Source organism: Onthophagus taurus, chromosome 10 (assembly GCF_036711975.1).
Source record: "Onthophagus taurus isolate NC chromosome 10, IU_Otau_3.0, whole genome shotgun sequence".
In the NCBI taxonomy this organism is placed as follows: domain Eukaryota; kingdom Metazoa; phylum Arthropoda; class Insecta; order Coleoptera; family Scarabaeidae; genus Onthophagus; species Onthophagus taurus.
The window spans coordinates 16839351-16856342 of record NC_091975.1 but is presented as its reverse complement, the minus strand read 5'-3'; positions in this window follow the sequence as shown (position 1 = coordinate 16856342).

Genomic DNA, 16992 nt, shown 5'->3' with positions numbered 1-16992 from the left:
ACAATGGTGCATCTGGGAGCAAAAAAGTCACAGACCATTGTGTTAAGGGAACAATTTGCTACAACTTTTGTAGTAAAAGTTTTTCTGTATTCTGCTCCGGATACCGTTTTTTTTTCAACACTCTTGTAATTTCCACATTCTTGAAAAAATCTCCACAATGGTGCATCTGGGAGCAAAAAAGTCACAGACCATTGTGTTAAGGGAACAATTTGCTACAACTTTTGTAGTAAAAGTTTTTCTGTATTCTGCTCCGGATACCGTTTTTTTTCAACACTCTTGTAATTTCCACATTCTTGAAAAAATCTCCATATTGATGCACCTGGGAGCAAAAAAGTCACAGACCATTGTGTTAAGGGCACAATTTACTACAACTTTTGTGGTAAAAGTTTTTCTGTATTCTGCTCCGAATACCGTTTTTTTTTCAACACTCTTGTAATTTCCACATTCTTGAAAAAATCTCTATATTGATGCACCTGGGAGCAAAAAAGTCACAGACCATCGTGTTAAGGGCACAATTTGCTACAACTTTTGTAGTAAAAGTTTTTCTGTATTCTGCTCCGGATACCGTTTTTTTTCAACACTCTTGTAATTTCCACATTCTTGAAAAAATCTCCACAATGGTGCATCTGGGAGCAAAAAAGTTACAGACCATTGTGTTAAGGGCACAATTTACTACAACTTTTGTAGTAAAAGTTTTTCCGTATTCTGCTCCGAATACCGTTTTTTTTCAACACTCTTGTAATTTCCACATTCTTGAAAAAATCTCCATATTGATGCACCTGGGAGCAAAAAAGTCACAGACCATTGTGTTAAGGCCACAATTTACTACAACTTTTGTAGTAAAAGTTTTTCTGTATTCTGCTCCGAATACCGTTTTTTTTCAACACTCTTGTAATTTCCACATTCTTGAAAAAATCTCCATATTGATGCACCTGGGAGCAAAAAAGTCACAGACCATTGTGTTAAGGGCACAATTTACTACAACTTTTGTAGTAAAAGTTTTTCTGTATTCTGCTCCGAATACCGTTTCTTTTCAACACTCTTGTAATTTCCACATTCTTGAAAAAATCTCTATATTGATGCACCTGGGAGCAAAAAAGTCACAGACCATTGTGTTAACGGCACAATTTGCTACAACTTTTGTAGTAAAAGTTTTTCTGTATTCTGCTCCGGATACCGTTTTTTTTCAACACTCTTGTAATTTGCACATTTTTCAAAAATTCTCCACATTGATGCATCTGGGAGCAAAAATGTTGGAGACCATTGTGTTAAGGGCACAATTTGCTACAACTTTTGTGGTAAAAGTTTTTCTGTATTCTGCTCCGAATACCGTTTTTTTTCAACACTCTTGTAATTTCCACATTCTTGAAAAAATCTCCATATTGATGCACCTGGGAGCAAAAAAGTCACAGACCATTGTGTTAAGGGCACAATTTACTACAACTTTTTTTGTAAAAGTTTTTCTGTATTCTGCTCCGAATACCGTTTCTTTTCAACACTCTTGTAATTTCCCCATTCTTGAAAAAATCTCTATATTGATGCACCTGGGAGCAAAAAAGTCACAGACCATTGTGTTAAGGGCACAATTTGCTACAACTTTTGTAGTAAAAGTTTTTCTGTATTCTGCTCCGGATACCGTTTTTTTTTCAACACTCTTGTAATTTCCACATTCTTGAAAAAATCTCTATATTGATGCACCTGGGAGCAAAAAAGTCACAGACCATTGTGTTAACGGCACAATTTGCTACAACTTTTGTAGTAAAAGTTTTTCTGTATTCTGCTCCGGATACCGTTTTTTTTCAACACTCTTGTAATTTGCACATTTTTCAAAAATTCTCCACATTGATGCATCTGGGAGCAAAAATGTTGGAGACCATTGTGTTAAGGGCACAATTTGCTACAACTTTTGTGGTAAAAGTTTTTCTGTATTCTGCTCCGGATACCGTTTTTTTTCAACACTCTTGTAATTTCCACATTCTTGAAAAAATCTCCACAATGGTGCATCTGGGAGCAAAAAAGTCACAGACCATTGTGTTAAGGGAACAATTTGCTACAACTTTTGTAGTAAAAGTTTTTCTGTATTCTGCTCCGGATACCGTTTTTTTTTCAACACTCTTGTAATTTCCACATTCTTGAAAAAATCTCCACAATGGTGCATCTGGGAGCAAAAAAGTCACAGACCATTGTGTTAAGGGAACAATTTGCTACAACTTTTGTAGTAAAAGTTTTTCTGTATTCTGCTCCGGATACCGTTTTTTTTCAACACTCCTGTAATTTCCACATTCTTGAAAAAATCTCCACAATGGTGCATCTGGGAGCAAAAAAGTCACAGACCATTGTGTTAAGGGAACAATTTGCTACAACTTTTGTAGTAAAAGTTTTTCTGTATTCTGCTCCGGATACCGTTTTTTTTTCAACACTCTTGTAATTTCCACATTCTTGAAAAAATCTCCACAATGGTGCATCTGGGAGCAAAAAAGTCACAGACCATTGTGTTAAGGGAACAATTTGCTACAACTTTTGTAGTAAAAGTTTTTCTGTATTCTGCTCCGGATACCGTTTTTTTTCAACACTCTTGTAATTTCCACATTCTTGAAAAAATCTCCATATTGATGCACCTGGGAGCAAAAAAGTCACAGACCATTGTGTTAAGGGCACAATTTACTACAACTTTTGTGGTAAAAGTTTTTCTGTATTCTGCTCCGAATACCGTTTTTTTTCAACACTCTTGTAATTTCCACATTCTTGAAAAAATCTCTATATTGATGCACCTGGGAGCAAAAAAGTCACAGACCATTGTGTTAAGGGCACAATTTGCTACAACTTTTGTAGTAAAAGTTTTTCTGTATTCTGCTCCGGATACCGTTTTTTTTCAACACTCTTGTAATTTGCACATTTTTCAAAAATTCTCCACAATGGTGCATCTGGGAGCAAAAAAGTCACAGACCATTGTGTTAAGGGCACAATTTACTACAACTTTTGTAGTAAAAGTTTTTCTGTATTCTGCTCCGAATACCGTTTTTTTTCAACACTCTTGTAATTTGCACATTTTTCAAAAATTCTCCACATTGATGCATCTGGGAGCAAAAATGTTGGAGACCATTGTGTTAAGGACACAATTTGCTACAACTTTTGTGGTAAAAGTTTTTCTGTATTCTGCTCCGGATACCGTTTTTTTTCAACACTCTTGTAATTTCCACATTCTTGAAAAAATCTCCACATTGATGCATCTGGGAGCAAAAAAGTCACAGACCATTGTGTTAAGGGCACAATTTGCTACAACCTTTGTAGTAAAAGTTTTTCTGTATTCTGCTCCGGATACCGTTTTTTTTCAACACTCTTGTAATTTCCACATTCTTGAAAAAATCTCCACAATGGTGCATCTGGGAGCAAAAAAGTCACAGACCATTGTGTTAAGGGCACAATTTACTACAACTTTTGTAGTAAAAGTTTTTCTGTATTCTGCTCCGAATACCGTATTTTTTCAACACTCTTGTAATTTCCACGTTCTTGAAAAAATCTCCATATTGATGCACCTGGGAGCAAAAAAGTCACAGACCATTGTGTTAAGGGCACAATTTACTACAACTTTTGTAGTAAAAGTTTTTCTGTATTCTGCTCCGGATACCGTTTTTTTTCAACACTCTTGTAATTTCCACATTCTTGAAAAAATCTCCACAATGGTGCATCTGGGAGCAAAAAAGTCACAGACCATTGTGTTAAGGGCACAATTTACTACAACTTTTGTAGTAAAAGTTTTTCTGTATTCTGCTCCGAATACCGTTTTTTTTCAACACTCTTGTAATTTGCACATTTTTCAAAAATTCTCCACATTGATGCATCTGGGAGCAAAAATGTTGGAGACCATTGTGTTAAGGACACAATTTGCTACAACTTTTGTGGTAAAAGTTTTTCTGTATTCTGCTCCGGATACCGTTTTTTTTCAACACTCTTGTAATTTCCACATTCTTGAAAAAATCTCCACATTGATGCATCTGGGAGCAAAAAAGTCACAGACCATTGTGTTAAGGGCACAATTTGCTACAACCTTTGTAGTAAAAGTTTTTCTGTATTCTGCTCCGGATACCGTTTTTTTTCAACACTCTTGTAATTTCCACATTCTTGAAAAAATCTCCACAATGGTGCATCTGGGAGCAAAAAAGTCACAGACCATTGTGTTAAGGGCACAATTTACTACAACTTTTGTAGTAAAAGTTTTTCTGTATTCTGCTCCGAATACCGTATTTTTTCAACACTCTTGTAATTTCCACGTTCTTGAAAAAATCTCCATATTGATGCACCTGGGAGCAAAAAAGTCACAGACCATTGTGTTAAGGGAACAATTTGCTACAACTTTTGTAGTAAAAGTTTTTCTGTATTCTGCTCCGGATACCGTTTTTTTTCAACACTCCTGTAATTTCCACATTCTTGAAAAAATCTCCACAATGGTGCATCTGGGAGCAAAAAAGTCACAGACCATTGTGTTAAGGGAACAATTTGCTACAACTTTTGTAGTAAAAGTTTTTCTGTATTCTGCTCCGGATACCGTTTTTTTTTCAACACTCTTGTAATTTCCACATTCTTGAAAAAATCTCCACAATGGTGCATCTGGGAGCAAAAAAGTCACAGACCATTGTGTTAAGGGAACAATTTGCTACAACTTTTGTAGTAAAAGTTTTTCTGTATTCTGCTCCGGATACCGTTTTTTTTCAACACTCTTGTAATTTCCACATTCTTGAAAAAATCTCCATATTGATGCACCTGGGAGCAAAAAAGTCACAGACCATTGTGTTAAGGGCACAATTTACTACAACTTTTGTGGTAAAAGTTTTTCTGTATTCTGCTCCGAATACCGTTTTTTTTTCAACACTCTTGTAATTTCCACATTCTTGAAAAAATCTCTATATTGATGCACCTGGGAGCAAAAAAGTCACAGACCATCGTGTTAAGGGCACAATTTGCTACAACTTTTGTAGTAAAAGTTTTTCTGTATTCTGCTCCGGATACCGTTTTTTTTCAACACTCTTGTAATTTCCACATTCTTGAAAAAATCTCCACAATGGTGCATCTGGGAGCAAAAAAGTTACAGACCATTGTGTTAAGGGCACAATTTACTACAACTTTTGTAGTAAAAGTTTTTCTGTATTCTGCTCCGAATACCGTTTTTTTTCAACACTCTTGTAATTTCCACATTCTTGAAAAAATCTCCATATTGATGCACCTGGGAGCAAAAAAGTCACAGACCATTGTGTTAAGGCCACAATTTACTACAACTTTTGTAGTAAAAGTTTTTCTGTATTCTGCTCCGAATACCGTTTTTTTTCAACACTCTTGTAATTTCCACATTCTTGAAAAAATCTCCATATTGATGCACCTGGGAGCAAAAAAGTCACAGACCATTGTGTTAAGGGCACAATTTACTACAACTTTTGTAGTAAAAGTTTTTCTGTATTCTGCTCCGAATACCGTTTCTTTTCAACACTCTTGTAATTTCCACATTCTTGAAAAAATCTCTATATTGATGCACCTGGGAGCAAAAAAGTCACAGACCATTGTGTTAACGGCACAATTTGCTACAACTTTTGTAGTAAAAGTTTTTCTGTATTCTGCTCCGGATACCGTTTTTTTTCAACACTCTTGTAATTTGCACATTTTTCAAAAATTCTCCACATTGATGCATCTGGGAGCAAAAATGTTGGAGACCATTGTGTTAAGGGCACAATTTGCTACAACTTTTGTGGTAAAAGTTTTTCTGTATTCTGCTCCGAATACCGTTTTTTTTCAACACTCTTGTAATTTCCACATTCTTGAAAAAATCTCCATATTGATGCACCTGGGAGCAAAAAAGTCACAGACCATTGTGTTAAGGGCACAATTTACTACAACTTTTTTTGTAAAAGTTTTTCTGTATTCTGCTCCGAATACCGTTTCTTTTCAACACTCTTGTAATTTCCCCATTCTTGAAAAAATCTCTATATTGATGCACCTGGGAGCAAAAAAGTCACAGACCATTGTGTTAAGGGCACAATTTGCTACAACTTTTGTAGTAAAAGTTTTTCTGTATTCTGCTCCGGATACCGTTTTTTTTTCAACACTCTTGTAATTTCCACATTCTTGAAAAAATCTCTATATTGATGCACCTGGGAGCAAAAAAGTCACAGACCATTGTGTTAACGGCACAATTTGCTACAACTTTTGTAGTAAAAGTTTTTCTGTATTCTGCTCCGGATACCGTTTTTTTTCAACACTCTTGTAATTTGCACATTTTTCAAAAATTCTCCACATTGATGCATCTGGGAGCAAAAATGTTGGAGACCATTGTGTTAAGGGCACAATTTGCTACAACTTTTGTGGTAAAAGTTTTTCTGTATTCTGCTCCGGATACCGTTTTTTTTCAACACTCTTGTAATTTCCACATTCTTGAAAAAATCTCCACAATGGTGCATCTGGGAGCAAAAAAGTCACAGACCATTGTGTTAAGGGAACAATTTGCTACAACTTTTGTAGTAAAAGTTTTTCTGTATTCTGCTCCGGATACCGTTTTTTTTTCAACACTCTTGTAATTTCCACATTCTTGAAAAAATCTCCACAATGGTGCATCTGGGAGCAAAAAAGTCACAGACCATTGTGTTAAGGGAACAATTTGCTACAACTTTTGTAGTAAAAGTTTTTCTGTATTCTGCTCCGGATACCGTTTTTTTTCAACACTCCTGTAATTTCCACATTCTTGAAAAAATCTCCACAATGGTGCATCTGGGAGCAAAAAAGTCACAGACCATTGTGTTAAGGGAACAATTTGCTACAACTTTTGTAGTAAAAGTTTTTCTGTATTCTGCTCCGGATACCGTTTTTTTTTCAACACTCTTGTAATTTCCACATTCTTGAAAAAATCTCCACAATGGTGCATCTGGGAGCAAAAAAGTCACAGACCATTGTGTTAAGGGAACAATTTGCTACAACTTTTGTAGTAAAAGTTTTTCTGTATTCTGCTCCGGATACCGTTTTTTTTCAACACTCTTGTAATTTCCACATTCTTGAAAAAATCTCCATATTGATGCACCTGGGAGCAAAAAAGTCACAGACCATTGTGTTAAGGGCACAATTTACTACAACTTTTGTGGTAAAAGTTTTTCTGTATTCTGCTCCGAATACCGTTTTTTTTCAACACTCTTGTAATTTCCACATTCTTGAAAAAATCTCTATATTGATGCACCTGGGAGCAAAAAAGTCACAGACCATTGTGTTAAGGGCACAATTTGCTACAACTTTTGTAGTAAAAGTTTTTCTGTATTCTGCTCCGGATACCGTTTTTTTTCAACACTCTTGTAATTTGCACATTTTTCAAAAATTCTCCACAATGGTGCATCTGGGAGCAAAAAAGTCACAGACCATTGTGTTAAGGGCACAATTTACTACAACTTTTGTAGTAAAAGTTTTTCTGTATTCTGCTCCGAATACCGTTTTTTTTCAACACTCTTGTAATTTGCACATTTTTCAAAAATTCTCCACATTGATGCATCTGGGAGCAAAAATGTTGGAGACCATTGTGTTAAGGACACAATTTGCTACAACTTTTGTGGTAAAAGTTTTTCTGTATTCTGCTCCGGATACCGTTTTTTTTCAACACTCTTGTAATTTCCACATTCTTGAAAAAATCTCCACATTGATGCATCTGGGAGCAAAAAAGTCACAGACCATTGTGTTAAGGGCACAATTTGCTACAACCTTTGTAGTAAAAGTTTTTCTGTATTCTGCTCCGGATACCGTTTTTTTTCAACACTCTTGTAATTTCCACATTCTTGAAAAAATCTCCACAATGGTGCATCTGGGAGCAAAAAAGTCACAGACCATTGTGTTAAGGGCACAATTTACTACAACTTTTGTAGTAAAAGTTTTTCTGTATTCTGCTCCGAATACCGTATTTTTTCAACACTCTTGTAATTTCCACGTTCTTGAAAAAATCTCCATATTGATGCACCTGGGAGCAAAAAAGTCACAGACCATTGTGTTAAGGGCACAATTTACTACAACTTTTGTAGTAAAAGTTTTTCTGTATTCTGCTCCGGATACCGTTTTTTTTCAACACTCTTGTAATTTCCACATTCTTGAAAAAATCTCCACAATGGTGCATCTGGGAGCAAAAAAGTCACAGACCATTGTGTTAAGGGCACAATTTACTACAACTTTTGTAGTAAAAGTTTTTCTGTATTCTGCTCCGAATACCGTTTTTTTTCAACACTCTTGTAATTTGCACATTTTTCAAAAATTCTCCACATTGATGCATCTGGGAGCAAAAATGTTGGAGACCATTGTGTTAAGGACACAATTTGCTACAACTTTTGTGGTAAAAGTTTTTCTGTATTCTGCTCCGGATACCGTTTTTTTTCAACACTCTTGTAATTTCCACATTCTTGAAAAAATCTCCACATTGATGCATCTGGGAGCAAAAAAGTCACAGACCATTGTGTTAAGGGCACAATTTGCTACAACCTTTGTAGTAAAAGTTTTTCTGTATTCTGCTCCGGATACCGTTTTTTTTCAACACTCTTGTAATTTCCACATTCTTGAAAAAATCTCCACAATGGTGCATCTGGGAGCAAAAAAGTCACAGACCATTGTGTTAAGGGCACAATTTACTACAACTTTTGTAGTAAAAGTTTTTCTGTATTCTGCTCCGAATACCGTATTTTTTCAACACTCTTGTAATTTCCACGTTCTTGAAAAAATCTCCATATTGATGCACCTGGGAGCAAAAAAGTCACAGACCATTGTGTTAAGGGCACAATTTACTACAACTTTTGTAGTAAAAGTTTTTCTGTATTCTGCTCCGGATACCGTTTTTTTTCAACACTCTTGTAATTTCCACATTCTTGAAAAAATCTCCACAATGGTGCATCTGGGAGCAAAAAAGTCACAGACCATTGTGTTAAGGGAACAATTTGCTACAACTTTTGTAGTAAAAGTTTTTCTGTATTCTGCTCCGGATACCGTTTTTTTTCAACACTCTTGTAATTTCCACATTCTTGAAAAAATCTCCATATTGATGCACCTGGGAGCAAAAAAGTCACAGACCATTGTGTTAAGGGCACAATTTACTACAACTTTTGTAGTAATACTTTTTCTGTATTCTGCTCCGAATACCGTTTTTTTTCAACACTCTTGTAATTTCCACATTCTTGAAAAAATCTCTATATTGATGCACCTGGGAGCAAAAAAGTCACAGACCATTGTGTTAAGGGCACAATTTGCTACAACTTTTGTAGTAAAAGTTTTTCTGTATTCTGCTCCGGATACCGTTTTTTTTCAACACTCTTGTAATTTGCACATTTTTCAAAAATTCTCCACATTGATGCATCTGGGAGCAAAAAAGTCACAGACCATTGTGTTAAGGGAACAATTTGCTACAACTTTTGTAGTAAAAGTTTTTCTGTATTCTGTTCCGGATACCGTTTTTTTTCAACACTCTTGTAATTTGCACATTTTTCAAAAATTCTCCACATTGATGCATCTGGGAGCAAAAATGTTGGAGACCATTGTGTTAAGGGCACAATTTGCTACAACTTTTGTGGTAAAAGTTTTTCTGTATTCTGCTCCGGATACCGTTTTTTTTCAACACTCTTGTAATTTCCACATTCTTGAAAAAATCTCCACAATGGTGCATCTGGGAGCAAAAAAGTCACAGACCATTGTGTTAAGGGAACAATTTGCTACAACTTTTGTAGTAAAAGTTTTTCTGTATTCTGCTCCGGATACCGTTTTTTTTTCAACACTCTTGTAATTTCCACATTCTTGAAAAAATCTCCACAATGGTGCATCTGGGAGCAAAAAAGTCACAGACCATTGTGTTAAGGGAACAATTTGCTACAACTTTTGTAGTAAAAGTTTTTCTGTATTCTGCTCCGGATACCGTTTTTTTTCAACACTCTTGTAATTTCCACATTCTTGAAAAAATCTCCACAATGGTGCATCTGGGAGCAAAAAAGTCACAGACCATTGTGTTAAGGGAACAATTTGCTACAACTTTTGTAGTAAAAGTTTTTCTGTATTCTGCTCCGGATACCGTTTTTTTTAAACACTCTTGTAATTTCCACATTCTTGAAAAAATCTCCACAATGGTGCATCTGGGAGCAAAAAAGTCACAGACCATTGTGTTAAGGGCACAATTTACTACAACTTTTGTAGTAAAAGTTTTTCTGTATTCTGCTCCGAATACCGTATTTTTTCAACACTCTTGTAATTTCCACGTTCTTGAAAAAATCTCCATATTGATGCACCTGGGAGCAAAAAAGTCACAGACCATTGTGTTAAGGGCACAATTTACTACAACTTTTGTAGTAAAAGTTTTTCTGTATTCTGCTCCGGATACCGTTTTTTTTCAACACTCTTGTAATTTCCACATTCTTGAAAAAATCTCCACAATGGTGCATCTGGGAGCAAAAAAGTCACAGACCATTGTGTTAAGGGAACAATTTGCTACAACTTTTGTAGTAAAAGTTTTTCTGTATTCTGCTCCGAATACCGTTTTTTTTCAACACTCTTGTAATTTCCACATTCTTGAAAAAATCTCCATATTGATGCACCTGGGAGCAAAAAAGTCACAGACCATTGTGTTAAGGGCACAATTTACTACAACTTTTGTAGTAATACTTTTTCTGTATTCTGCTCCGAATACCGTTTTTTTTCAACACTCTTGTAATTTCCACATTCTTGAAAAAATCTCTATATTGATGCACCTGGGAGCAAAAAAGTCACAGACCATTGTGTTAAGGGCACAATTTGCTACAACTTTTGTAGTAAAAGTTTTTCTGTATTCTGCTCCGGATACCGTTTTTTTTCAACACTCTTGTAATTTGCACATTTTTCAAAAATTCTCCACATTGATGCATCTGGGAGCAAAAATGTTGGAGACCATTGTGTTAAGGGCACAATTTGCTACAACTTTTGTGGTAAAAGTTTTTCTGTATTCTGCTCCGGATACCGTTTTTTTTCAACACTCTTGTAATTTCCACATTCTTGAAAAAATCTCCACAATGGTGCATCTGGGAGCAAAAAAGTCACAGACCATTGTGTTAAGGGAACAATTTGCTACAACTTTTGTAGTAAAAGTTTTTCTGTATTCTGCTCCGGATACCGTTTTTTTTCAACACTCCTGTAATTTCCACATTCTTGAAAAAATCTCCACAATGGTGCATCTGGGAGCAAAAAAGTCAGAGACCATTGTGTTAAGGGAACAATTTGGTACAACTATTGTAGTAAAAGTTTTTCTGTATTCTGCTCCGGATACCGTTTTTTTTCAACACTCTTGTAATTTCCACATTCTTGAAAAAATCTCCACAATGGTGCATCTGGGAGCAAAAAAGTCACAGACCATTGTGTTAAGGGAACAATTTGCTACAACTTTTGTAGTAAAAGTTTTTCTGTATTCTGCTCCGGATACCGTTTTTTTTCAACACTCTTGTAATTTCCACATTCTTGAAAAAATCTCCACAATGGTGCATCTGGGAGCAAAAAAGTCACAGACCATTGTGTTAAGGGAACAATTTGCTACAACTTTTGTAGTAAAAGTTTTTCTGTATTCTGCTCCGGATACCGTTTTTTTTCAACACTCTTGTAATTTCCACATTCTTGAAAAAATCTCCACAATGGTGCATCTGGGAGCAAAAAAGTCACAGACCATTGTGTTAAGGGAACAATTTGCTACAACTTTTGTAGTAAAAGTTTTTCTGTATTCTGCTCCGGATACCGTTTTTTTTCAACACTCTTGTAATTTCCACATTCTTGAAAAAATCTCCACAATGGTGCATCTGGGAGCAAAGAAGTCACAGACCATTGTGTTAAGGGAACAATTTGCTACAACTTTTGTAGTAAAAGTTTTTCTGTATTCTGCTCCGGATACCGTTTTTTTTCAACACTCTTGTAATTTCCACATTCTTGAAAAAATCTCCACAATGGTGCATCTGGGAGCAAAAAAGTCACAGACCATTGTGTTAAGGGAACAATTTGCTACAACTTTTGTAGTAAAAGTTTTTCTGTATTCTGCTCCGGATACCGTTTTTTTTCAACACTCTTGTAATTTGCACATTTTTCAAAAATTCTCCACATTGATGCATCTGGGAGCAAAAATGTTGGAGACCATTGTGTTAAGGGCACAATTTGCTACAACTTTTGTGGTAAAAGTTTTTCTGTATTCTGCTCCGGATACCGTTTTTTTTCAACACTCTTGTAATTTCCACATTCTTGAAAAAATCTCCACAATGGTGCATCTGGGAGCAAAAAAGTCACAGACCATTGTGTTAAGGGAACAATTTGCTACAACTTTTGTAGTAAAAGTTTTTCTGTATTCTGCTCCGGATACCGTTTTTTTTTCAACACTCTTGTAATTTCCACATTCTTGAAAAAATCTCCACAATGGTGCATCTGGGAGCAAAAAAATCACAGACCATTGTGTTAAGGGAACAATTTGCTACAACTTTTGTAGTAAAAGTTTTTCTGTATTCTGCTCCGGATACCGTTTTTTTTCAACACTCTTGTAATTTCCACATTCTTGAAAAAATCTCCACAATGGTGCATCTGGGAGCAAAAAAGTCACAGACCATTGTGTTAAGGGAACAATTTGCTACAACTTTTGTAGTAAAAGTTTTTCTGTATTCTGTTCCGGATACCGTTTTTTTTCAACACTCTTGTAATTTGCACATTTTTCAAAAATTCTCCACATTGATGCATCTGGGAGCAAAAATGTTGGAGACCATTGTGTTAAGGGCACAATTTGCTACAACTTTTGTGGTAAAAGTTTTTCTGTATTCTGCTCCGGATACCGTTTTTTTTCAACACTCTTGTAATTTCCACATTCTTGAAAAAATCTCCACAATGGTGCATCTGGGAGCAAAAAAGTCACAGACCATTGTGTTAAGGGAACAATTTGCTACAACTTTTGTAGTAAAAGTTTTTCTGTATTCTGCTCCGGATACCGTTTTTTTTTCAACACTCTTGTAATTTCCACATTCTTGAAAAAATCTCCACAATGGTGCATCTGGGAGCAAAAAAGTCACAGACCATTGTGTTAAGGGAACAATTTGCTACAACTTTTGTAGTAAAAGTTTTTCTGTATTCTGCTCCGGATACCGTTTTTTTTCAACACTCTTGTAATTTCCACATTCTTGAAAAAATCTCCACAATGGTGCATCTGGGAGCAAAAAAGTCACAGACCATTGTGTTAAGGGAACAATTTGCTACAACTTTTGTAGTAAAAGTTTTTCTGTATTCTGCTCCGGATACCGTTTTTTTTAAACACTCTTGTAATTTCCACATTCTTGAAAAAATCTCCACAATGGTGCATCTGGGAGCAAAAAAGTCACAGACCATTGTGTTAAGGGAACAATTTGCTACAACTTTTGTAGTAAAAGTTTTTCTGTATTCTGCTCCGGATACCGTTTTTTTTCAACACTCTTGTAATTTGCACATTTTTCAAAAATTCTCCACATTGATGCATCTGGGAGCAAAAATGTTGGAGACCATTGTGTTAAGGGCACAATTTGCTACAACTTTTGTGGTAAAAGTTTTTCTGTATTCTGCTCCGGATACCGTTTTTTTTCAACACTCTTGTAATTTCCACATTCTTGAAAAAATCTCCACAATGGTGCATCTGGGAGCAAAAAAGTCACAGACCATTGTGTTAAGGGAACAATTTGCTACAACTTTTGTAGTAAAAGTTTTCTGTATTCTGCTCCGGATACCGTTTTTTTTTCAACACTCTTGTAATTTCCACATTCTTGAAAAAATCTCCACAATGGTGCATCTGGGAGCAAAAAAGTCACAGACCATTGTGTTAAGGGAACAATTTGCTACAACTTTTGTAGTAAAAGTTTTTCTGTATTCTGCTCCGGATACCGTTTTTTTTCAACACTCCTGTAATTTCCACATTCTTGAAAAAATCTCCACAATGGTGCATCTGGGAGCAAAAAAGTCAGAGACCATTGTGTTAAGGGAACAATTTGCTACAACTTTTGTAGTAAAAGTTTTTCTGTATTCTGCTCCGGATACCGTTTTTTTTCAACACTCTTGTAATTTCCACATTCTTGAAAAAATCTCCACAATGGTGCATCTGGGAGCAAAAAAGTCAGAGACCATTGTGTTAAGGGAACAATTTGCTACAACTTTTGTCGTAAAAGTTTTTCTGTATTCTGCTCCGGATACCGTTTTTTTTTCAACACTCTTGTAATTTCCACATTCTTGAAAAAATCTCCACAATGGTGCATCTGGGAGCAAAAAAGTCACAGACCATTGTGTTAAGGGAACAATTTGCTACAACTTTTGTAGTAAAAGTTTTTCTGTATTCTGCTCCGGATACCGTTTTTTTTCAACACTCTTGTAATTTCCACATTCTTGAAAAAATCTCCACAATGGTGCATCTGGGAGCAAAAAAGTCACAGACCATTGTGTTAAGGGAACAATTTGCTACAACTTTTGTAGTAAAAGTTTTTCTGTATTCTGCTCCGGATACCGTTTTTTTTCAACACTCTTGTAATTTCCACATTCTTGAAAAAATCTCCACAATGGTGCATCTGGGAGCAAAAAAGTCACAGACCATTGTGTTAAGGGAACAATTTGCTACAACTTTTGTAGTAAAAGTTTTTCTGTATTCTGCTCCGGATACCGTTTTTTTTCAACACTCTTGTAATTTGCACATTTTTCAAAAATTCTCCACATTGATGCATCTGGGAGCAAAAATGTTGGAGACCATTGTGTTAAGGGCACAATTTGCTACAACTTTTGTGGTAAAAGTTTTTCTGTATTCTGCTCCGGATACCGTTTTTTTTCAACACTCTTGTAATTTCCACATTCTTGAAAAAATCTCCACAATGGTGCATCTGGGAGCAAAAAAGTCACAGACCATTGTGTTAAGGGAACAATTTGCTATAACTTTTGTAGTAAAAGTTTTCTGTATTCTGCTCCGGATACCGTTTTTTTTTCAACACTCTTGTAATTTCCACATTCTTGAAAAAATCTCCACAATGGTGCATCTGGGAGCAAAAAAGTCACAGACCATTGTGTTAAGGGAACAATTTGCTACAACTTTTGTAGTAAAAGTTTTTCTGTATTCTGCTCCGGATACCGTTTTTTTTCAACACTCCTGTAATTTCCACATTCTTGAAAAAATCTCCACAATGGTGCATCTGGGAGCAAAAAAGTCAGAGACCATTGTGTTAAGGGAACAATTTGCTACAACTTTTGTAGTAAAAGTTTTTCTGTATTCTGCTCCGGATACCGTTTTTTTTCAACACTCTTGTAATTTCCACATTCTTGAAAAAATCTCCACAATGGTGCATCTGGGAGCAAAAAAGTCAGAGACCATTGTGTTAAGGGAACAATTTGCTACAACTTTTGTCGTAAAAGTTTTTCTGTATTCTGCTCCGGATACCGTTTTTTTTTCAACACTCTTGTAATTTCCACATTCTTGAAAAAATCTCCACAATGGTGCATCTGGGAGCAAAAAAGTCACAGACCATTGTGTTAAGGGAACAATTTGCTACAACTTTTGTAGTAAAAGTTTTTCTGTATTCTGCTCCGGATACCGTTTTTTTTCAACACTCTTGTAATTTCCACATTCTTGAAAAAATCTCCACAATGGTGCATCTGGGAGCAAAAAAGTCACAGACCATTGTGTTAAGGGAACAATTTGCTACAACTTTTGTAGTAAAAGTTTTTCTGTATTCTGCTCCGGATACCGTTTTTTTTCAACACTCTTGTAATTTCCACATTCTTGAAAAAATCTCCACAATGGTGCATCTGGTAGCAAAAAAGTCACAGACCATTGTGTTAAGGGAACAATTTGCTACAACTTTTGTAGTAAAAGTTTTTCTGTATTCTGCTCCGGATACCGTTTTTTTTCAACACTCTTGTAATTTCCACATTCTTGAAAAAATCTCCACAATGGTGCATCTGGTAGCAAAAAAGTCACAGACCATTGTGTTAAGGGCACAATTTACTACAACTTTTGTAGTAAAAGTTTTTCTGTATTCTGCTCCGAATACCGTTTTTTTTCAACACTCTTGTAATTTCCACATTCTTGAAAAAATCTCCATATTGATGCACCTGGGAGCAAAAAAGTCACAGACCATTGTGTTAAGGGCACAATTTACTACAACTTTTGTAGTAAAAGTTTTTCTGTATTCTGCTCCGAATACCGTTTTTTTTCAACACTCTTGTAATTTCCACATTCTTGAAAAAATCTCTATATTGATGCACCTGGGAGCAAAAAAGTCACAGACCATTGTGTTAAGGGCACAATTTGCTACAACTTTTGTAGTAAAAGTTTTTCTGTATTCTGCTCCGGATACCGTTTTTTTTTCAACACTCTTGTAATTTGCACATTTTTCAAAAATTCTCCACATTGATGCATCTGGGAGCAAAAATGTTGGAGACCATTGTGTTAAGGGCACAATTTGCTACAACCTTTGTAGTAAAAGTTTTTCTGTATTCTGCTCCGGATACCGTTTTTTTTCAACACTCTTGTAATTTCCACATTCTTGAAAAAATCTCCACAATGGTGCATCTGGGAGCAAAAAAGTCACAGACCATTGTGTTAAGGGCACAATTTACTACAACTTTTGTAGTAAAAGTTTTTCTGTATTCTGCTCCGAATACCGTATTTTTTCAACACTCTTGTAATTTCCACATTCTTGAAAAAATCTCCATATTGATGCACCTGGGAGCAAAAAAGTCACAGACCATTGTATTAAGGGCACAATTTACTACAACTTTTGTAGTAAAAGTTTTTCTGTATTCTGCTCCGAATACCGTTTTTTTTCAACACTCTTGTAATTTCCACATTCTTGAAAAAATCTCCACAATGGTGCATCTGGGAGCAAAAAAGTCACAGACCATTGTGTTAAGGGAACAATTTGCTACAACTTTTGTAGTAAAAGTTTTTCTGTATTCTGCTCCGGATACCGTTTTTTTTTCAACACTCTTGTAATTTCCACATTCTTGAAA